Genomic DNA, 25,646 nt, shown 5'->3' with positions numbered 1-25,646 from the left:
CCCTCACAGGCCCATGTTTTAATGGCTTTGTCTCCAGCACGCAGTGTGATCCAGTGGTAGTAGAACCTTTAAGAAATAGGGCTTTTATAAACACTGACATGGCTACGTCTCTAGTATGCTGGTTTTAGATCTTTGGATATATATTGAGGAGTGGGATAGCCGGATCATGTGGTGGTTCCATTCTTAGTTTTCTTGAGACTCTCCATATGTGGAAGCTAGTCCAAAATAAAGAAAAATGGAAGGGAAATTCCATGAAAATAAAAGAAAGATCAGTGGAATAGAAAAAGAGGACTGAAGGGAAGGCAGATAAGAGAACAGTGGAATGAGTCTGACTTAACTTCCTTAGGTGCATACATGAACAGACCACAGTGAATCTCACAAGACACTAACCTACAAAAAATTTTAAATAAGTAGCAGACAATCAGCAGAATAGAGGGAAGGGAACAAGGGGAGGGAGGAGGGGAGAGAAAGGGAAAGTACTGAGAACTGAATTAGAGGGAATTATATTTCATGCTATTATAATAATGTCAAAATGAATCCTAATGTTATGTATAACTAAAAAGAACCAAAAATCTCTTTTAAATGGAGCCTCATGGAAGGAAGTTATATCATCGGAGTTGTGCCCTTGAAGGAGATATTGGGATCCTAGCCACTTGTTATCTCCCTTTTTGCTTCCTGTCATTAGGTAAGTGGTTCTCCTCTGCCACATACTATTGACATGACATGCCATGACATGCCACATCACCACAGGTCCAAAGCAATAGGGCCAAGTGACAATGAACTGAAACCTCTGGCACCATCAGCAAAATAAACCTTCCTTCTTATAAATAATTCATTTATCTCAGGTATTTTGTCACAGTTATAGAAAGCTAGCACAGAACTGGCTAAAATAATCATAAAATCTATATAGGAAAAAATGATACACAAGAATATCTATGAAAACCTTATATAGAAAAAGTAATAATGTAGATTAGTTCTACAATATATTAGAATCTATTCTAAATCCTCAACAATTAAAACAGGATGCTATTATCACATTAATATCAACAGACTAATAAAATGTTATAAGAAATACAAAAATAGGCCTAATAAGTAGAGAAATTGAGTTTACAATAAAAACAGTACCTCAAATCAGTGCAGAAAGTTCCACTATTCTATAAATTTGCTGGACACATGGATACTCATCTAAAACAAAATATTGGTTCCATACTTCATGCACTAAAAGTGCCAGGTAATTTTAAAATGCATTAATATTCCTAAAAATAGAAGAGAAGGATGGAGGAAAGAAAATAAAGAAAGGGGCAGAGAAGTAACAGGGAGAGAAGGGGCAGGGGGAAGAAAGCAAGAAGGGATAGAGGGAGGGGAGAAGGAAGGAGGGAAAGAAGGAGAGAAGGAGGGAAATGCATTGGAGGTGAGTCCTTTTTTAACTTTGAAACAGGGAAGACTTCTAACCATGAAGCAAATATATATTTTAGTGTTTTTTAATTGTTCTATGCCATTCTAAAACTTTAAGGTTTTTTCCTGCAGTGAAATGCCAGTCTATGCCAAACCTTAAGCAGATATTTTTCAGAAATGAATGAATAATCTATTTTCTTTCAAGTAGAAAGATAGATATATACAAAAATATCAGAGACACATAAACACAGAAAAGGAATCTGATTTTAAAGGACCTCGGGTTGAGATACTGAAATAAAAATTCTGAGAAATCTTTCAAGTTAAGTGTTCTAATCCCTTGTATATTTTAGAAAGAACATGGATTATAGTGATTTACAGTGAGAAGATACAGGTTCAAGTTCTCATTCTCTCCCTTACCAACCATATAACCTTAGGGAAATTATTTAATCTTTCTGAAATTTAATTTTCTAATCAACTAATGGGATTAATGAGATCATTCCTATCAATGTCACTAGGTTATTGTTTTGATCAAATAATCTAATACATCTGAATAGACTTCATAATCTTTTAAAAGTACACAAATATGTATTGTTATTGAATAAGTCACAAAAATATTTTTAAAAAATATCTTTAGTTGTAGATGGACAGAGTGCCTTTATTTTATTTATTTATTTTTATGGGGTGCTAAGGATGGAACCCAGTGCCTCACACTTGCTAGGCAATTGCTCTACCATTGAGCTACAACCTCAGTCCCATATATTTGTTTTAATATAAGAAATTCAGATTATCAAGTTTATGGGAACACTTTATGTAGAATCCAAGCAGTCTTCGAATTTACAGAGCAGAAATTAAACCATGTTTTCTGCTTTCTGTGAAACTCCATTTTATTGATTTGAACTTTATTATATAAAACTAAACCGGATCACTATGCAGAAAAATAATTATCCCAAATGACAAATTATCATCTGCCAGGAGTCAATGTATAGAAGCATCACAAGGCACCATGAGAAGCTGAGGCAGAGGCAGGTCCCTGACACCTTCCCTGAAACCAGTCCAGAGATTAGAGTAGTCAGCAATGATTCTTGGCAGAGGAATGTTAGCTAAGGAAGAAACAAAAAACAAATGGCTACCCCTGTTCTCATGTGGGACCACCACTGCTGTGCCCAACCTCTATCCACAGAGTCCAAAGAGTCATACTAGTGGTAAGACAAAAAATGATGGCCTCTTGGCCCCTCTGAGTTTTAATAACTCAGAGAAAGAAATTTTCAGATATAATATATGCCATACCCTGAAAAAAAAAAAATTGAAGTTAAGACACTGAGAGGGGAGACTATCTTTGGTTTTGCTTTGTAATATTAAATCTAATATACAGGCAGGTCAGTTCAAGCCAATTAGCTCCCTATAACAACACTCAGATGGACTCTATACCTAGACTAGGAAGCGATTCCCTGAAAATGAATAGGCCCACTTTCTGTGTTGAAAAAGGTGCACTTAAATTGTGGGACCAACTGAGATGCCCTTCAATTGATGAATGGATAAAGAAATTGTGGTGTATATACACAGTGGAATATTATTCAGCCAAAAAGAAGAATAAAATTATGGCATTTGCTGCTAAATGGATGAAGTTGGAAAACATGCTAAGGGAAATAGGCCAAGCCCAAAAACCCAAAGGCTGACTGTTTTCTCTGCTAAGTGGATGATGATACAAAACGAGGCGGGGTGGCAGGGGCAGGGAGAGAAGAATGAAGGAACTTTGGATGGTATAGAGAAAAATGAGGCGGGAGGGGGTAGGGAAGGAAAGATAGTAGAATGAAACAGACAGTATTACCCTATGTATATTTATGATTACATGAATGGTGTGAATCTACATTGTGTACAACCATAGAAATGAAAAGTTCCACCCCATTTGTGTATAATGACTCAAAATGCAGTCTGTAAAAATAAAAAACAAATTAAATAAAAAAGAATAAACATAAAGATCAATGGAACAGAAAAAAAGGTGCATAGTTTACTATACATAGTTACATACTTTAAAGCACAGAGAATATATTTTAATACTAATGTCTATTCATAAGAACAGAACAAGCAAAATCAAAAAACCCTTCTCCTACCTCTCCAAAAGGAAAAAAAGAAAAGTCTTTTGAGTTCAGGGAAAAAAAATTTGACCATATTAGTATGAATCCTTTCACAACTTTGCTCAGTTTTCTTACCTCATAGTTTCTTTTCTTCAAGGTTTACATTGCTAACATTAGAAAGTTCTCCTGTGCTTGCTAATTTGCCCAAACAATGGCTTTTATCAACTACATTACTGGAGTGGTCATCAGCAGAATTCTATGTGACCGAACTGCTCTGAATATGTTCTGAAGAGTATTGGTACCTGTGTTGACACTCAGATTGACAAGGTGGAACTTGCACTTGTAGGCAATTCATCTTAGTACCACCCATTACCAGTGGTGTGCTGAATTGGTTTCTACCACTTGCCAGAGCTCGTTATGCACATCTCTTCTCAAACCTAAAACCAGTGACTCTGTGGCAATGGCTTAAAATTGGCCATGGTAGGAGCATTTACACCATGGAAAATGGTAAAAGCTAAAACCATTTTCCTACCCAAGAAAGCCAGTTGTTAGCTATTTTCCAGCACTATCTTATTTTCTCTCCAGAGGACCACTGTTTTCTGACCAGTTGTGGTAAAACGAGTACCTTAAATACAATTTGACAGATTTGCATTCACTCATAGAACAAACTGAAAACAAGTGCCTCCTTATACCAAAACAGAAACCATAGTGTGCCAGGTATAATACCATTTGACATCTTCCAGAAGCAGGGCCTTGAGCTGTTAACTCTATAATCATTTTATGGCACTGTTGGGGACCCATTCTTGAAAGGCAGTCATATTTTTAGCTGGCACAAATTGAGTCCAATCTTTTTTGTAGTGAGTGATTTGGTTTGCTTGGTTTTAAACTGTCCCCAATGCACTAAGGTCATCAAAATTTAATGGTAGCTTGCTAAAGTTGAATTCAATTGGTTGAACAAGTACAGTCAGATATGAGAAGGTATCATAGTGTAACTATTTTCACACTAGTGCACCATTATATGCAGAAAATCAAAAGTTGAAATAGTAAGTTGCACAAAGCTTAGTGTGCAGAGAGTGGGAGGAGGGGCTGCATTGTTGCCGCTCAGTGATCCATTAATGAACTAGGATCCATTGTTCTTGGGCAACAGTGTAGGGATAATGTTGGTGCCCAGTGTATTCTGTTTTCCGTAGCCAATCTCCTTTCCCTGTCTCTACCTTCCAGCAAATATGTTGGTGGGGGTGACCCCAAACACTTTCCCTCTTAAATGCCAGATTATTCAAAATCTTCCTTCAATGGATGTCCTAAACAGTATTTGTCATTTGCTTATCTGCCTCCAAAAATTAGAGGTCCAAGACATAATGCCCACTCTCCCATATCTCAGAATGTGAATTTGGAGACAGGACCCTCCAAGAAGTAAGATAAAAATGGGATCTTTAAGGAGGTCCTACTCCACTATGATTTATGCTCTTATAAGAAGATTTGGATATAGATGACACCATACACAGGCACCATATTAAGACACTGGAAGAAAAACCACTATTTGCAAGCTTCAAAGGAACACCCCTGTAAACACCTTAATCTTGAATTTCCAACTGTTAGGTATTCGAGAAAATAAACCTGTGTTATTTAAGCCACCCAATCTGGCATTTTGTGATGGCATGTCTAGTTATAGTTAGCTAGCCCTATCCCTAATTAAGACAGTACTCTCTGTTGTGGACTGAATTGTGTCCACTCCAAATTATTATGTTGAAGCCCTATCAATAGGAAGCTGCCTAGGAACTAGCAAAAGAAGCCTGACTTAAGCACCAATCCTGACAGTCTCTTGACCTTGGAACTCTAGTTCCCAGAACTCTGAGAAAATTAATTTCTACTGTATGTGCCACTTAGTCTGTGTGATTTGCTATGGCAGCTAAGTGGACTCGTATACTTTTCCTTTGTATGCTCTGCTACAGGTAAGCATTGGAGAATCATTAGACAAATGTAGTTACCTGTGAGACAATATCAAAATGGAATTGGAGAAGAAAATAATTCCACTTTGATTTTCTAGAACTTCAAGTGTATTACAATTAAGAAATGAATAAGAAAAAGTTACACTTCACTCTCCTGTGTTTTTTCAGCTCCTAGATACTCAATTCTCAAAATAAGAAATGTAAAAATTAGAGACATTAAGTTACTGGTAGACAGTGACCTTAAGAGGCTACCTATTTTTCTCCTGGGACATAATTTTTCACTGAAGTTATTATCAGCATAGTTATTTAGGAATAAACATGAACACTGCCTGACATCGTTCTACCAATGTCAGAGTCATCCAAATATATGGTGAATTACTGTGATGCCCCATTAGCCTCTGCACCATGGAAGACACTCCACTGAATCAGTGACTAGCACCATAGAAGAAATTCAAAACAGATGATGTAAGTATTTTTCATGGTTCTGTCATACCAACTCTCCATCTTTTTCAATATTCTCTTTGCTTTTTAAAGTGATCACTGTGGTTGGTATCAACAAATCCCCTTGACTCTCCAGCTTCTACTTGACTTTACCAACAGAGTAGATCAACAACTAGAGGAGAGTGGGGGTAAGTATTTATTGCCCTACTGATGCCTGTCATATTTCCAGATTACTGAGGATTGATTGAAGTTGCTTTTGCAGATCACCACTGCAGTCATCAGCCATCTTCCTTAGATACCTCTCTGAGCTCGTGTAACCTGTTCTTTTGTACCCTTAGACTTAGGTTGGTAAAAGCTCCCTCTTCTAAATGACTGGCTGCTGCACCTAACATTCTTAATTTCCATGTGTACTGCCTGTAGATTTGTAAACAATCTCTTTATTGAACTCTACCAATGTATTTGTCAGTTTTTTCACTGCTGTGACTAAAAGATCTGACCAGAAAAACTGTAGAGGAGGAAAAGTTTGAGGGATCACAGTTTCAGAGGTTTCAGTCCATAGGAAACTGTCTCTATACCTCAGGGCTTGAGGTGAGGCAGGACATCATGGCAGAAAAGCATGGCAGAGGGAAGCAGCTCACAGGAAGCAGAGAGATGTCCACTTGCCAGATACAAATCTGTAACTCCAAGCCATGTCCCCCATACTCAACCTGCCTTCGATTACCACTCAATTATTTCCATCAAGTGATTAATTCACTGATTGGGTAAAAGCTCTCACAACCCAATAATTTTCCCCCTGAACTCTCTCTTATTGTCTCATATGTGAGCTTTTGGGGGACACCTCACATCCAAACCATAATATTCCACCCATGGCCCCCAAAAGCTCACAATTATCTGACAATGTGAAATGCATTCAGTCCATTCCCAAGAGTCCCCACAGTCTCAACAGTTCCAAGATTGTTCAAAGTTCAAGTCCAAAGTCTTCTCTGAGGCTCAAGGTAATCTTGCATTGTGAGCTCCTGTAAGATTAAAAGCAATTTACAACTATTCCATATATAACGGTACAAAGGTACAGAGTACACATTTCCATTCACAAAAATAGGGGCACAGAAAGAAAGGATGGGATCAAAGCAAGACCAAAATATAGCTGGGCAAAAACATTCTGTCGTTCTGTGTCTGCCTTCTGGAGCACAAGGCATCATGTCCTCTGCAAAGAGCTTGTGAGTTGTGCCCCTGAAGCCTTGTTGCTTGCAGCCCAAGTGGGTTTTCAGCTGGCTTGTCTCTGCTCAATTCCTGCAGCTTTCCTAGGACAATGTCCCATGTTACTGGCTTTTCTTAATCTCAGGAGTCTCCACTGAGATTAAGCTTCGGCTTCCTTCATTTATCTTCGTGCTTTGTCCTGTCAGGGTCTGCCTGCAGGAACTGCTGCACTTTGCCTGGCCTCCCAGGCCTTCCTTTGAAATCTTGGTGGAAGCCTCGGTGATCCCTCAACTCCAGCATCCTGAGTTCCTGCAGAACCAGCACCACATGGTTGACACTAAGGTCTGTTGCATCTTGAGCAGTAACCAAGCCTCCAGGGACCTTGGTTCCAGCAGCCTCTGAGTACCTGAGTAGCTGAGCATGTTGAAAAAAGCCTCCAAGGCCCCCTGTACAAGAAGGATGCCCCACTGGTCTCCTCTCAAGAGAAGTTTTACTTTTACTTCATTGAGTCTGAGATGGGTGTGGTCTTGCAGGCTCCTGAGATGCCCTCAAGCCATCTTTCCTTTTGTCTCTGGGCAAAGTCTTTAGCTGTCCTTTAGTGGCAATAATGTCTTTAACAACTGCAACTACTTAGCGCCAGTTTTGCTTCCATCTTTCAAGTACAAGTTTTTCAAAGCTTTCTGTTCTGCTTTCTGCTCCGGATTATCACAATAAATTTGACTAAAAACCTCCAGCAATATCCATGCCACAACCTGAATGCTATGCTGCCTAGAAATTGTTTCCACCATGTTAAGAAGTCCATCACTTTTAAAATCAGCCATACAGAAAGTCTCAGGACAAGGGTGTAATGCAGACAACTTCTTAGCCAGAACATAAAAGGAACTGCCTCTAGTCCAGTTATCAATAGGGTTCTCCTCTGAACCCTCTTGAGCTCTGTCTTCACTGTCCAAAGTCCTATTGGCATTCTGGTCTTCTGAGCTTTCACCAGAATTGGCTATTAAGCTCCATTTACAACAATCTAAAGCATTTCCAGCTTGCACTGCTAAGCATTTCAAAAATTCCTCTGACCAATTCCCAAATGCACCCAAAGTTTCTGAACCACATGGTCAAGTTAGTCACAGCAATGGCCCCACTCCCAGTACCAGTTTCTATATTAGTCAGGGTTCTCTTGAAGAACAGAATCAATGAGAAGTATGATTATAAAAAGGGGATTTATTAGATTGGCTTACATAAACAGAAGCGGGATAATCCACAATGGCCTTGTGCAGGCTGGAGAGCTGGATGAACCAGTAGCTGTACAGTCCAAGAGGCTGAAGCCTCAAAACACTAGGAATCAATGATGCTACCCAGTCTGAGACCAAAGGCTTCTGGAAACACCCTGGAAAATCACTGGCAGAGTCCACGTTGGAAGAGTAAAGGATCAAGAATCTGATATTCTCAGGTGATTGCAGCAACAACCCATTTAAGAAGAATTGCGCTTACGTCTGCATCTGCTTCCTTGTTCTCCCGACATTTTTTTATTCCATCCAAGTCACGTCACCATCCTTTTGGATGGTGCTGCTCAAGCTTAGGGACAGTCTTCACTTCAGTTAGCTATCCTACATGCCAGTAATTTCTAGACACGCCTTCACTGATACACCCATAAGTCTCTTAATCATCAGCATCTTTTAATCCAATCAAGTTGATAATTCAGATTAACCATTACAACTGAATTGGCCATTTTTTCTTCCAGGATCCTGACGAGTGCAAGAGATCTTACAACAAACACATAAGTCTTCTTTACATCCCCAACCCAAGTAACTGTGGAGAAATACGTTTCCCAGACAGATCTCCGTGCTTTGTTTTTTCTCCTCTGAAGATTTCTTTCCATTTTTCATGTGATTGGCTCCCTTTCATTTCAGAGTTCTTGCTATGGTCCTTTTTTATATATAACAGAAGTCCCTCCCTCTTCTTGTCATTGTTCCATTTCATGTCCTTCTAGCATTGATCAGAATCAAAATGTGTATTTATTTTCATTCAATACATATCACACACCTTTTTCTATGAACTCCATAGGATTAGAGATGATCACTATATTATCATGTATTGAGTACCCACAATTATGGGCCATAGGAGGCTCTTTGTAATGATACACATCCACTTATCAGTCCATCCCTATGCCCCCTCTTCCTTCACACAAATGCATGCACCCTCTTCCTTCACACAAATGTATGCATCTGCAAAATGCACATACATATAAGGTATCTATAATATTTTAATAACTAACTTCTGCAGACTGCCTTGTATACTGTTTTAATTGAATTTATATCTACAAAAAGTTGGAGGTGAGGGAAAGGAGCATAATGTCTAACTGTCCTGTTACCTAGATGCTTCAGGTTCCTATAAATATACCCAGACTAATGGATTGAATCCATAAATTGTTACCAACCTGGTACATCAATCCCAAGCAGGGAATTAGACATTGGGGAAAATGGTTTCAATCGTTAATTCGGGCACACAATTCCTATTTTTTGAATAAAAAGTAGCACATCAATAGAAAGTCAAAGTATAATGATGAAATGCTTAATATTAAGTGAAATAAAACTCAAGGAGATATGGAAGAAGTTTGAAAGACTTTGAAGTCTGCAGGAGGAGGAGGAGGGATCAGTCTTTTCCTTTCCACCTATAATTCATAATTGAAATGACCATGGGCTCCAGTAGGGTACATAGAGACTGTGAAAAGATTGAACATTTAAAAGATTTTGAATATGTCTAGAGCTGTCTCTGCCTTAATTACATAAGGGCAAAGCTTTTATTTCAACTCTGGCCAAGGAAACCCTAGTCTTGAAATTGTTTTTATATAACAAAATGTTTACTCTCCTAGGAAAGAGGCAGGGCTGTGCACAGTTGATGAGCCAGCTCTGAAGTGGTTATATATGAACAAAGGGAGAGGTCCAAGGAGTGGGCATGAAAAACTTGCCAAAATTATCACGACATCAGGGTAATAGATCAAATCCATGACCTTGCAAATCTTGGGAAATTTGTGTTTACAAAATACATGGCACAATCATGAAACTTCTAAAGACATTCTCCAAACAGTCATATATTACAAACTGCTAAATTGTATATCACAATGAATAAGATGTTAATGTTTCAAAGACTTTGAAAGCAAACATGTTTAAATATGCAGATTTCAGTTATAAAGAAATCCTCATCCTAATTCAACTGTGCATACCTTTTTCTTTCCACAAATGTAGTCCAACTGCCAGGCAGCTGAAAGATAAAGACAAACACTGAGAACAAAGCCCAGCACCATTACTAAGAGATTTGATTCATGCTCTGAGGTTCCATGCCACTTCTGGCTGCCATGAGATGTTTACTACCTATGAAGGACAGAGAGAGTGAACATTGATTATGAGCTCACTTGAAAGTCTCTCACACCCAATAAACTGTGTTTCATTTAGGAGGTCTGGTTGGGATCAGCTGAGACCATCCTATCAGTGTGACTGCTCTGGAAGTTCTGAGATAATCCTGCATGGTCACAAATATTATTACTTGATCAATAAAAACCTCATTTTGTAATGCTAGAATGATGAAGATAAATAATACATGCACAATTAATGACTATGGTGGGGGCTTGGAAGTCAATAGCTTTGTCTCAGTCCTTCCACTGTTTCACTGTGTAATCGGGGATATTGTGCTCCTTCCTCAGTTTCCAGACTCAATTTTATTTACCCATCATGTGCAAGTTACTTTGCTAGAAAATGAGGAAATACCAAGATGACTAAGAAATGCAACATGTAATGAAAATTGTAGCCTAGTCATTTTAACATACATTAATACCTACAGCATGGGAAACATTAACGATGTTAGGAATCACTAAGTTTTACAACTGAGTGAAAGCAAAGAATTCATACATGAGAAGACCCTGAGTTGAGCTTACAAGCCATACATTTAATTTCATTCTCAATTCGTATTTACTAATTACAATTAACACTTTAATAAGGCAGCTTTTATCCTTAAACAAAGGTCTTTCTGATGAAGACCCACCTTGGATTTTGGTGACGCATAAACCAAACTGTTTCTGGAGGAAAAAGTGACTCATAGGTTAAAAAGTATAATTGAAAACATACCTACACAACCTTGTCAGCTGCCACTGTGGCATGGCATTTGGAATTTCATTTGACAAACATCACCAACTACACTAAAAGTTCCTAGAAGATCAAAGTCTAAGACTTACACATAAGTGCCTACCATTGAAAGTCAAACCTACTGGATACTCAAAACACCTTCTCAACAGTGTTGAGTATTTGTGCGAACCTATATCCACCAGTGTAATCTTTGATGAAGAAGAAGGCAAGAAAAAGTGTTAAAGAAAGTCTCAGGAAGTTTAATAGCCATGGAAAAGGAAATTATTTAGAAACTAAGAAATATAAAGATACAAACTCTGAACTCTGTCCACTGCGCTCTTGGAGTCTTTGGCACCTAGATCATCAGTACACGTGGTACTCTTTTAATATTGGTTTTAAAAGATAATGAATTAATTGCTAGTTTTCATGATACAATGATGAGCCCAAAGGGCTATAAATTTCAGGTAGTTTGACCCTGTGCCATGTGAAGAACGGCATGACCTAGGCAGTATGAAATAACTCATCCATCTTCACTTATCTAGAACAAGGTGTGCATGATGCAGGGGTGCACATGGGAGGAAAGACTAAAATTCAGGAGGACCCATAATGCATTAAACATGTTGGTAGGTCCTTTATATAAAAAGTTTTCTTATTCAATCATCAAAACAACCCTATATATTAGATATTATTATTCATCCTACAGATAAGAAAACTGAATTACAAGTGTAAAAGGTGGACTCATTCAAAAGAAATAAGAAAAAGAGAAAGTGTCTTCAGGTCAAAGTCACAAAGCACCCAAAATTAAATCCTTCCTAAACATTGACATATTAATTTATACCTTTTACTAAAAATCACGATAGGCAAATTGTACACATAAGAAATGTTTTTGTGGGTTTGCACATGTATGCTCATTTACATTGACTGATAAAACTAAATTGCCCTTTGGAAAAATGTAATGAACAAATCCAGAAAACTGCTTCACCAAAACCTCCTATAAATGATCTCAGTTCTGTTTTGGAAGAAACTACTCTCTAAGGAGAAATGAAATAAGTCTTAGTTTCAACATTCACTGTCTTTTTGTACCATTCATGAATAAATAGGGCTAATTGTTGAATGTGAGAAGTGATGGTTTTATGGTACATATGTTACTGACCCAAAATTATTGGTGGCTTAATTCAACATCATTAATAAAGAAGTTAGGCTGAATCTAGAAAAAAGGGCTATGATTCCCAAGTTCAGTCTTCTATGCTCTTTGAAGTCCCCACATGTATGCACAACAGGTAACTACAGATAACAAGTCCACAAACCTGAAGCACTGAAGAGTTTCAAATATCACATAACATTTCAATATTTAATATGTATTTGAAGCATATCAATTTCTGCATATAAAGAGTGACTAGCACATCATGCATTACAATGTCATACTAGTTCTGAGGAACAACGGCTTTCAATTTAAAGAATAAAACACCCTCCAGCTGAAGAAAATTCTCACATTACAATATGTTTAAAAGAATCTATTCCAGTTGTGGTTGGTTGTCTATGAGAAATCTTTTTTTCATAGGGGAAAAAAATTGAACATTCCCATGTGAAAGTCTTTCTTGCAAGAGAAAAAACTGCACATTGCATTTTATACAAACTAGGTGAATTCAAAATGATGGATCATTTCAAAAATATTCATTATACTATTTACTTACATAAATGTGGTTGTATAAAAAGTAAAAAAGGAATGCATTCACAATTGGTTTAAGTAATTTTCTCTTGGCAAACCACCATATAAAACAGGGGCGTCATGGCGCCACAGAATTCTGAATTGTGGTGGAGCATCATCAGTACACATGGCATTAATCTTTGTCTCGTTGCAGGAGACACCCTTGCTTGCATTAGCAGGCTGCCTCTTAAATGTAAGATGGTGTAATGTAACTCAGGTTTAAATAACACAATAAATAAGATCTATTTCCCTTTGGTCTTTCTCACCAATCTCTTCCAAGTCCTTTTGTTAAAGTGCTTCTTTGTTTACCAATTTTAATGTAAATAACAACATATTTATGGGGTGGGGGAATTTTCCAAAAAGTATGGTAAAAGAAGAAGCTCAATAAATTAATATCAAATTTTTTAATATGTTACATAATTGAAAGATTTTTTTTTTAAAAAATCGTCTTATGTATGTGAACATAGCATAACCACTTACCCCACATTCTTACTTGTCTTTTAGCAAACTGACAGTCTCAGTATTTTGGAAATCTCACTGTTTTATATCACTTCATGGTCCCCATGACAAGGGAACATTTAGTTGCCTTCAATGTCTTCTAATTAAATACTCAAAGCATTCTTAAATTCTTTTTTTTTTCCAAATATAGATATATTTTAAAATAACATACTTTTCCAAATGCATTTTTCTATTGAACTGAGAAGCTTTCAGAAACTGTCCCCACTGAACATAATGACTATTTAAGGAAACAAGCTATTTATGTGGAAATATTAAGAGGGATGATTTTGATAACCCACACTCAAGGCCAAAATAAGGATCATTGGGACTTTTACTGAAGAAGTTAATGGAGGCCAGGCCATTGGCAAATGACCTTGAAATCCCTCGATGTAGCCTCAAATTGGCTTCAGCACAAGCTTATTATTAATGCAGACAGCTAGTTTATACCATGAAAAGCACATGGTATCTCTCTGTGAAACCATAGCTGTCACTCAGGGTCCCCCAGATGCAAATAAAAGCATCAATGGGACTACATCTTTACACTTTTTCATGTATTTAATAAATACACAAGCTTATTAAATAGTATTTTGTTTCCTATGAATATTAGAATTCATCTGCTTTATAGAACCTTTATATATGTGTATATATATATATATATCAGAATTATCATATAAAGGCATTAAAATGAAACATAACACTTTATTCAGAATTTAATTGTTCTTACCTCTTTGATTAGTAATACCCTGAAGACAGGTATCAAAAACCTTTGTTTTTAGGTAACTCAACACGTTAAAACCATTTTCCCTAATGTTTCTGAAAGTTGATATATTTTAGATCTTGCTCACATACACAGACACACTCACTTAGTCACCCAGTCAGAAAGGAACTGTTTGCTCAGTTTGCAGATACATAATCATTAGGGACTGGGTTTCACTATGGGAAATTTGAGTACCATGTATTGTGAGTGCAAAATAAAGAAAGAAAGCCTGGGAAGTTAGAAGATTATTTTTTTTGGAAATGCATGCTTAGAACTTGAAAAAAGGAGAGAGAAAGAAAAGAGGGGGGAAAATCTCCTAATGGTAAAGCATTAACAAATACTTTTTCATATGAATAAAATCTGTAATCAGTTAGATAAGAGCAATGTGCCTTTTTTTGGCATTTAATCAAACAATGAAATCATATACACATTTCCTGACACAAAAGACAAATGATGTAATAATCTGAAGGAGTTTCTCTATCTCCTTGGAACTTTGCATACTTGACTTGTTTTCCATATTTTGTGACTTTAAATGGTGGGAAAATTATATTAAAATGCTTGTAGCAGTTCCTCTAAACTAGCATCCTTTTTGTTTTATTGTATTTAATATAAAAGCAGCAATTATTTGATTTCAAAGTTATGAAAATATGTACCTTATGAGAAAACAAGCAATTTAAGCTTTAATTGGTGTCATTTTTCACAGAACTGGCAAGATTCTTGCATCCCTGGCACGTTGTTTTTCTATAAAACTGCAGAGCTGCCTTCAATGAATGTTTTACGAACGCAAAAGTTGTTATATGAAGGTATATGCATAGATGCCTGGAAATATAAGATTTCTGGTGGGAGTTATTTACAAAAGATGTATTTCATTTGTTACTGTGCGTGTAACAACTCCTATTATTCTAAATGTTTCTCTCTTCTCAATAAGACTGTTCTTAGCTCATGTTCTATGAAACATTGAGGCTTATGTCTAAAGTAGAATAAAAGCAGACTCTTTGATGAGGGAAAAACAGAACACTTATGAAAAAAAAGCAAAAAGAAATTACAATTTAACTGAAAGGAAGCACTATTGTAGTATGTTGAAAGGCTAATTCTGGTTTTAATTAGAAGAAAGACAGTATAGAAGAATATACACTGGGAGACTTGCCTTATATAAATTACATATATGAACCACAAAACTTTCTATTTTCTGAAATGTTGGCTTACCACGAATACCTTCACTTATTCTGTTCAGATTATATATTTCCCACATTTTCCAAAATTATGTTTTGTTGTGAGGGACAGCAGTTTTATATATTTATTGAGAGATTTCACAATCTTAGCATCTCTAAGGATTTGAGGGGTTTCTATACCTGGGGAGATGTTTGTTGTTGTTGTTTTTTTTTAATTAAAATTTCCTGAAGCCACTGACAAATTCTTTATTCAAAAGAAATTGGAAGATAGCAATAGAATCTATACTTTTAAAATATGTCTAGATGGTTTCTGTGATCAGTCAGAGTTCAAGAAAACTGAAGATTAGTGGATTTTATGCAGGAAGTTCTTGTTGGAGAATAGGAGATTGGGAAAAACAAGTGCTCTTTATATTTGGTTTGCCCTTTTTGGTTGCCCATTTTCATATTGGCCATTTTGGTTAGTATCAAAGGTAAATATATAGTGAGCATTACCAAATGCCACCATGTATGGTGCTGACAACTCTTCTATCCTAAGAGATTCAAATAAAAAAAGGACTGTGCATATTTTGAAAACCTGTTCATGTTGGCTGCCCACTTAACACCACTAGGGATGATATGACCTCAGCGATTGATATCCCTCTCATTATTATCATCATTAGTTTGATCCAATTCAGATTCAGTGTGAAACATCTGACTGAGTTTCATCAGAACTTTCCACTGCTGTCATAATCCATGATTGTCAATATTAAAAGGTTTTGCAAAGAAGCTCTGTAAGAAAAAAATGTATTTAATATGCTTGATCCCTGGATGACTACCACCTTTTCACTCACTGATTCATAACTATTTTAAAAATCTCTATCAAAATATGCCCAAAGATACTGGCAGGAAAGTTAAAATAATTTGGTTTCTGGGAAGCCAGTGAGTGCATCTCCAAGTGGATGTCAATGCATTGTCTATCTTTCAGAGATTTTCTTTGATCCTGGTTGTATGTCAGAGTCTTCCAGTGTGCCATATGAATCTTTTCTTGGTTTCCCCCAGCACCTTGGGTCTATTCCATTCAGAGCACTAGATTGGGAGCCCCTGATATGTAGGTTTCTGTTATTTTTTTTTCCTATCCCAGTATGTAGGTATATTTTAAGGGCATACTCCAGGCCATGGTCTACAATTTATTTCTGAAAAGGACTAGAGAGCAAATATTTTGGACTTTTGTAGGTTATACAATCTGTGTGGCAACTACTTAATTTTGCTTAATATATTACAAATACTGTTACAAATAAATGGGTGTGGTTGGTTTCAATAAAGCTTTACTTATGGACACCAAAACCTAAATTTCAAGTAATATTTATGTCCCATGAAATAATTTTCTTTTTTATTTTTTCCAACCATTGGAAAAAAAATAATAAACAGGGTTCTTAATTCACAGGACATACAAAAAGTCAGCAGATCATCTTTGGCCAGTGGACCATATTTTGCCAACCTCTGCTTTAGGCAATCAATACACATTTGTTGACTGGTTGACTAGCTAGATAATTGTGAGAAATTAGTCTCTGTTTAGACTGAACACATGATGAGGCTACGCATATGATAAATGAAAGCCTGTGTTGTGACATTCAATCTCCAATTTAGAAATAATTATAAAGGACAGAAAAAGTACTTCTGAAGTAGTAATTAGTAGGCAAAGCCAAAATGACGCAGGACAACATAATTAATATCAAACTCAAGATCTGGACAAATCAGAGTGCGTGCAGTCTCACACAACATGAAACTGCATCATTCCTTCCTTGCTAGCAGGCAGGCTGTGATGTCCTTCTGGCTGCTTTTGTGATGGCTTACTCTCCATCCTGTTTGATCTGCCTCTGGAGATCAGGGAGTATATATTCCCACATCTGACTCTCACTCTGTGCTGCCCAGTCAGCCTCATGTTAATTATTTAATTATTTGAACACACTGGCTGATGTACTTTCTAAACTGCCATAGTGTGACACTTTGAGCAAATTCAATGACTTTTACAAATAATTGGATTGCTTATGGCATTTTTTTATGTTTTAGGGTTAAAAGTCATTTTTATCTGGTGATGAGGAAACATCTTGAAGGACAAAGCTTCCATTCAGATGGATCTAGGATGATAATTGCAGGGCTGTGGTGGTGTTTAAGATTAGGGTAAGGAACAGGGTGATGGTAGTAGGCGTACTGTGTCCTTGACTCCCTCTTGAAACTTCTAACTTCAAAAGAAAAATTCATCCCTCAGATTCATTAATCCCTACTAAGAAAATTCAGCCATCAGACATTAATATACTTCTAAAATGAGTTTCTTAAAATGACCAGCCACAAGAGGCACAATATCCTTGTCCTCTTCTAACATTGCTGCCATGCATGGACTTCCAGAGGACAGTGGAGTCCCTGGTCCTCCCCCAATTTCCACACCAGGCCACCATGTATACCAATACATCACTTGTCATTCAAACCTGAATTACTCAAAACTAAGAGAACCCATGAAGTCTTATTTTGTTTACTAATTAGGGAAAGCCCTGCACTTTATTTTAGAAGGTATTTATTGAACTTCGTGAACTGGTACCTGATGCTGTTTACAAAATTCAGCATGTAATCTCCTCTCTAGTCTCAAAATACTTGACTTAAAAGGAAATGGTGGATAGTACTATGATATAGGGAGAGTCAGGACATGTGCTCATAGCAGTTGCATAATATGTGATTAAATATTTGTTCCCTACTTCATGGTCACCTCTATTAGACTGTGAGCCACATAGAAATAAGGACTGTGGTTATTTTTACAATAGTGTGAAACAGGGCCTGGTATGTTGCAGGTACTCCATTAAAATGTACTGAAAAACCAAACGCGTAAAACATTCAAAAGCTAACTGGTAAATGATCGTAGGTGTTTAATAATACAAGGAGTTAAAAAGAGAACTCCTATCTTACACATACCACAGTGAAAAGTGAAATATGCAGTATATGTCTTTCAGACTTAGTCTGGTATCTCCTTTCAAGCACTTGTTTGTCAGCATTGCCCAACTAGTCACTCAAGTGGTTTTGACCTTCTGTTTATGCATCTCACAATCAATCTTCCTTACCAGAGTCCATATTACCTCACTGATTTTCCCCCTTTCTCTGTTTTCAGGTACTTCCATATCCCTTCTAGGCCTGAAAAACACCTCCAGTTCTCTGAGGTAACTCTTCCATGGCATGTACCAGTCATGAGGCTATTACTGATTGTCCTTGGAATAAATTGAGAGAATGGCATTTATATACACATAGATTTCTCTCTCCCTTTAACACTAAAATAATGCTTTAACCTCATATGCACCTTAGATTCATCTGCTTTAGAACTTTGGTTACAAAGTCTGTCTCCTGTAATATGTCAGGAGACCAGGAATGGTGAGCAGAGGTGACCAGACTCTTCAGGAGCTCCTTGTGTATCTCATTGAGAAAGCAATCAGAGAGTATGAGGGTATGAGCAGTGGGCATATTGCACAGGGAAAATACTATCATTTTCCAACCAATGCAATAAGTTTTACAAAAGGAAAACAATTAAAATTATTTGGGTCAACGGTTAGAAGTCCCAGTATAGCTAACTCATGCAAAAAAGACAATATATTATAAAGATAACTAGACAATCTTGTGAAATCTAAAAGTAGCGTGTTTGTAGTTTCAAGAAAGAAAATCTCACAGACACTAGGAACTCAAAAACTCACAGATATTAGGAATTCAAGAACTTTCAGACAGGTCTAACTGTCTTTCTCTCTTTCATTACTTCTTTCTTCTTTACATGTGTTCAATTCTCTGATTCTCTGTTTTTCTTTGTTTCTCTGACCAGATGGTCTACTTTTAGAATAGTGAAGAGAAAGTGGGTCATGCTGTTATAACCATTTGAACCTCCAAACCCAAATCTCTGGAAAGGGAAGGGATTTCTTAGTATGGGTACCTGTCCCTGAACTAGTTCTGTATTAAGCTGCAGTTATGTGGAAGAAAGTAGGTGAATGGAGGCAATTTTCTGGAAAAGATGCCACTTGAGAGGTACCTCACACACAGTCTCATGAAAATATATCAAAAATGGAAAGTATGAGCTAAATATGGCTCACAAACCCCCGATTTTAAGTATGAAAGAAACTTCCCTGTTATTGAGAAGACTAGGAAATGGGAAAGAACACAGGGGACAAGTGAGTAATTCTTTTTGACCCTTGTCAAAGTGAAGGGAAGTTCTATTAATTTACTCTCTGAAACATCAGTAATCATTGGATGAAGCACTGAACTTTCAGGTGCTATGGTTTCTTTTCCTCTTCTATTCTAAATGAAGATCAGATGTGATGGAGAGAATGAATGAACTGGATATTGCATCATAAACTCAAAGTAGACAATCAGCAGGTCTCATTTATTGGTTTTACATTTGTATGCCACGTTTAGGTACTGTGTTCATGATTACAGGTATCAAATTAAATAACATACAGTTGCTTCCCTAATGAATCTCAGGTCCAAGTAAATATCTATGAAACAGAATTAAGAGAATCATGATTTCATGGTGGAAGACAAAATAAATCATTCTGGAAGAACAAGGAAAATTTCATAGAGTAAGTGGCATTTCAGTGTAGACCTAGCAAAGAAGTAGGAGTTTATGAAGTAGGATAAGTGGAAAAAGGACATTCTATACAAATAATGCAGCACGAACAATACTTAGAAGTATCACATTTTCTAGATTTTTTACTCTGAGGTTGAGAAATTTAATGAGAAGTAAGTAAATCTGTCCCACATTAAAGGCAGCTATCAGTCCATAAGAATTTTTGAGGATTTATAAAGACAAAGGAATAAATGAATTTGTCTGCAGCCAACTCCATGAAACCAGGAAAACATACAGTTCTCCAAATTCTAATTCTATCCAGGGAACTGTGAAAGTCTATGTATTGGGACTCAAAGCTACTCCTGTTCCAGACTGGGCATCTTGGCTTCTACATGTTCAACTGCTCAGAACCCTTCTTAGGACCCCCTTCTATTCTAGATCTTCACTAATTTGCACTGGTTTTGTGTGTCATCTGTTGTTATTTATAGGAAATTCTTATTCTCTGTGATGGTCACATTTCACTAAATGCCAAATCTGCCATGGTATATTTAAGGAGGTCAGGCCTCCCTTAATATATCCTGGAAATTATTTGGCCTGGAGAGCAGTGTCTTTCTTTTTGGACAGTCTATGACTTCTCAGTTGAGTCTGTGCATTTTATCAACTTGCTCAGCTGTGCCCCAGCTTAAGAAAAATGTTTTTATTTTTTTTCACTCATCTACATTTTCTTCCTTTCTGCTTCTTGTAGCACAACTAAATAGAAAACAAAACTTTCATTTCTCTTTGAACACTATTAAAAATCTTAACTACTGCAACATCTTGGAAGTATATTTTGCCATTTCACTTTAATACATCATGTGTCCTAAAGATATAGGAAAGAGATACATATATGCAAGTTATGGGAAAGTTAACAATTATAATAATTATCTCTGAGTGTTTGTGAGTGGCAGAGGAAGTAGGATATTCCAGAAGGGATGAGAGAAAAAGATATAAATGGTGACTTTTCAAGACAGAAGAAGAGGCAATATTTACCTTCAAAACATCTTTAACATGCTTAGTAAATATACAACCAGAGTTTACTAGAGCTAAAATTAGGTAAGAAAAAAATGTAGAGATATTCATGTGTGTGTGTGTGTGTGTGTGTGTGTGTGTGTGTGTGTGTGTGTTGAATGCATAAGTTCACAAAGGAAATAAATTTTTTAAAACTGTGATTTTTCAAATAAATTATTTTATGGACGTAAAGGTTCTAATTAGATTATAATAGGGTAAGAGAAATAAGTTCTACTTTTAAAATTAACACTGCAAAACAACTCAATAAGAAAAAACGACTAACTGCAAAGCATTGCACTGAGATTTGAAAGAGTATGAAATGATTTGGACTGAATTCTGTTTTGTTTTTATAGTCTTTCCTGTTCCATAATCACTCCCATGAATCTAGAAGCAATGTGCTATATATTTTCTAAGCTCTAAAGATGCCTCAAAAATAGCTCCAGTGGTTCAGAATATGCATAATGATCAGAATATCCACCTATAAATGACCTATCATGTGATAAACATTATCAAATAATTGTACATTCACACATGTATATACACACACGCACAAAGAGGAGAGGAGGCAGAAAGAATATTTCTGTTAATGCTTGCAACTAGTTGGCAAATATATACCCCACAATATGACTACACTGCATGGGACTTATGGGAATATGTCTTTCTGTATTGTATCCATACTCTTAAACATAGAAATTGGAATGTTTGCATGTACACATGCATACATATTTTAAATAACATTTTCAATGCAGTTTGAAAATACATATGTATATACATACTCACACACATTCTGAAATGCCATCATTCAACAAAATTCATGATGTGTATTGAAATGTATCAAAGCAGAAACACATTCCAAAAGGAAATACTCACTGGTGCAATTAAATCATAAAGGAGTTTAATTTGTTCACTTAGTAGCTAAATGTTTATTTCAACATTTTGGCCAGCAGTTTCTTTAATGAGAACGTACCTGGAATGAATTAAATTTAGTTATTATTTAAGTTCATGATTGAAAGTGTTTCTTTAGGGAGTACACTTATGCTTTGATGCATTTCAATGAATACTGTTCTTAAAAGTGCCTGTTTTGACTATTTTGAACTTGAAACTGGAAAATACTTATGATAGTCTGATTTATGAAACTGATTGTAATATCTGTAGACATGTAAGACAGGAAACTCAGTTTTTTTAATATAACAGCTTTATTGAGATATAACTCACTTATATAATTTTTCCACTTAAAATGTACAAGTCAATGATTTTTAATGTATTCATAGAGTTGTACAACCAGCAGTACAATCTGTTTTAGAGTGTTTTCATCACCCTGAAAGAAACCCTGTACTATCCACCAAAAATCATTCTCTATTTCCTCCCACCCTACCCCATCCCAGCCCTAGGGATCCTCTAGTATAGTTCTGCCTCTATGAATCTGCCCTATATTGAGTATTTTATATAAATGAAACCATAGATCATACCATCCCTTGTGACTGGCTTCTTTCACTTGGAATAATATTTTTCAGGTATAGTAGTAGATACTACTACTTCATTTCTTTTTATTGCTGAATAATATTCTACTTTATGGATACATCATGTTTTATGTATTCATTCATCAGTTAATGGACATTGTGTTGCTTTCACTTTTTGACTATTATGAATAATATTGCTATGAATTTTTCTGTACAACTTTTTAAAAGAGTATGTGTTTTCAATTCTTTTCGGTGCATACTTAGGAGTGTTAAATACACAATAGTATATTTCAAATCCACGTTTACTTTTTTGAGAAACTACCAAATGATTTTCCAAAGTGGCTGCCCCATTGTGTATTCCCACCAGCCGCGTATTAGGATTCCAATTTCTGTGGTCACCATTCTTAATTCATCATATCAACATGTTTCCTAATTGTCATACTTTTTGCCATCCTGATAGTTGTTTGTGAGCATAGCTTCAACAGACAAAAATCTGAGCTTGATGTACTCCTCTTTGGTGCCTAGTGAAAGCATGCTGCAGACCCAGAAATTCCACACCTGCTTCAAGCATACCATTAAATTTGTCCTAAGGATACTGTCTATACTGAATTTTATCAAATATAAAATGAAGGGCACTGTTTCAAAGTGAACTAGGCCACTTCCACAGTCATTCATAAAACAAATTGTTTCAATTTGAATCCTAAACGGCACATCTGGCTGCATGAGCTAGCAAGTAATGTAAGGAATCCCAGATACTATTTTAGACGAACTTATTAAAAAAAAAAAAAAAAAAAACTATATAAGCAAATGAATTTGAGAAGTGTATCAATTCAGTAAGGGGAAATACTACTATAGGTTGCTTAGTATCTTTTAAATATATACTCCCCAATGTTTTGAGAAGAGACTTTAGTCATTTACTGATATATTAATTTTCGATGCACTACTATTCTTTCCTAAAATTAGCAGATGCCACATGCTTTAAAATGCTAAATGAATTCTAACTTACTGGATTATGTGTATGTTCTAACTTGTTTTTCTATATGCAAAACAATCTTGAAGATTACATAATAAGAGAAACACTGAAAGTGTCAAAAATAATTAATTGAATCATGAACTTTTTCATGTTTTTATCATGTCACTGACATACAGTCTCAGTGAACAACTAGTATATGTACTAAGCTTTATCATAGTGGAATACTTCTACATTACACTAGAGTTTAGGTCTTGGTTAACATATCAATAATAATAAAAACAATAATGATAACATCTCCAATTGCATGATATGCAATTGAAATATGCAAAATATTTTATATGCTATATATACTAATATGTACATGTATGTGTGTGTATATAATGTAACTTAACCCTCACAGCAACTCACTGAAGTAGATGTCATTATATCCCCAATTTACAGAGGAGAACACTGATACATACAATAGTTAAATTTTCTGTCCTTTATTATGCAGAAAGTAAATGCTAAGCCAAAACCAAAAATAAGATTTGTCTGACATCATTGTAACCTCTCATCTAAGCTGAATTCATTCAAAGGAGCTTTAACTACCAAAAAGGGAGACAGTTCTGAAATACATTTCCCACAGGAAATGCTCAGCATATTTATCCCCATGGAAAATCTCTTAATTTCAGTGTTTCATTATGAAAGAAACACTATCTGCAGACTACAAAATGGTCTCTCTCTCTCTCTCTCTCTCTCTCTCTCTCTCTCACACACACACACACACACACACACACACACACACTATTTTCCAAATTATTAAATTACACTCACCTTACTACTACTGTGTAATATTTTAATCAGCAGATAAAGAAAGCATAGCTATGAAAGCATTAGGATCTACGTTGGAAAGAGTTTCATATTTGAAAAAGTTAATACCTATAAAGCTAAAGAGTTTCCTCTTTAAATGAAATATATTTCAAGCATAGCAAAAATTGCTATAAATACCTATTAATAGAAAAGTTTTTAAGAGATAGCACCTATAAAATACACCATGAGCTTGAAAAGTGACCTACTTAGCTATTTCCATTTTGTAAATATAGGATCTCAAATACTGAAAGACTATGTTACTTGGTGTTAAGAGATTATGGAATCATGATCATAACTGGCTATTCACTCAGAGTCCAGATCCTGAAGCACACTAGAAATTTAATCAATATTTGTAAATAAATGTTCACTTCATCATTTGCACTCTATGCTACTCCTAGAGAGTGTTTTATTTTACTAAAACCCAAATGTCTTTTCAGTTTGCTAAATTTAGAGCAGTAGAATCTTAACAATGTTCTTAATTAAAATTCAATAAATAACCTCGATTTTAAAGTTATCATGGTCAAAATTGTGGATAAGCTATGGAATCCAGAGATTGATTCAGTTAAAATAGATTTAACTACCTGTGAGTTATAATAATCATGCTGAAATGAATAGCCTACAGAGTTTTTATTTCTATTTTAAAATAAAACATACAAAAGAATAAACTTTCTAATAGTCAGAAAAGGCTATTAACAAATTATCACACAATTGACAGAAAATAAGAAATCATTTATTAATCCAGAATTATCCAACATCCCAAAATAAATTCAAAATTGTCTCTTAAAAATTCATGAACTTAACAATCATATGTCTATAAGAATATCACCCATCATCTCAATAGCATATTCTCAATATTAGAGAATCTCAAGAGAGATTACCAAAAACGGATCTGTATTTGAAATATTCAAAGGTATGTCATATGTAGCACAGGATTTGATTGGAGATAAACTCACATATAATTCTATGTTTTGAGAATCATATTCTAGAAAACTATTACATGTTTAATGGAATTAACTCATCAAATATAACTGTGCTGAATACAGCCACGTCCTAAAAGATTATTCTCAGTCTTGAAAAATATCCAGGGATTCAACAAATTTTTATTGAGTGCATACAATATGCTGCATGAGGTGAATGTGTTTTGAAAGATGCTGACCCAGAATCCAAAGTTATATCTCCACACCCAGCTCATTCAAAGTAATCAGGATCTGAACTTTTTAGAATTTTCTACATAAAATAATTTAATTTCACACACTTCATAGGACTATTTAAAAAGAATTAAACAACAAACATGTAAAAATGTTTTGTAAGCTGCTGTGATATAAATTGCAAAATTGGCCACGCCAGTTGTTTGTCATCTATTTAGAAATAGTAAACATTGCTCACGATGCTCAATTTTTAAAAACATTTTTTTCAAACATTCACTTTGGCAGGTATAGACTCAAA

At 35.7% G+C, this 25,646-nt stretch overlaps 1 long non-coding RNA gene across 1 annotated transcript in view; it reads right to left on the bottom strand.

Moving 5' to 3' along the window:
* Nucleotides 1-25,646, bottom strand: part of LOC306658574 — a 157,334-nt gene that overhangs the window by 80,010 nt on the left and 51,678 nt on the right. The window contains exon 2 of the long non-coding RNA XR_013763085.1: nt 10,272-10,309. This is a non-coding gene — a long non-coding RNA (uncharacterized lncRNA). The remainder of the gene's footprint in view (nt 1-10,271; nt 10,310-25,646) is intronic.

This window comes from Sciurus vulgaris (assembly GCF_902686455.1).
Source record: "Sciurus vulgaris genome assembly, chromosome: 3".
Classification (NCBI taxonomy): Eukaryota; Metazoa; Chordata; class Mammalia; order Rodentia; family Sciuridae; genus Sciurus; species Sciurus vulgaris.
Note: the sequence above shows the minus strand (reverse complement) of the source record. Positions and strands in the feature narration are given on the sequence as shown.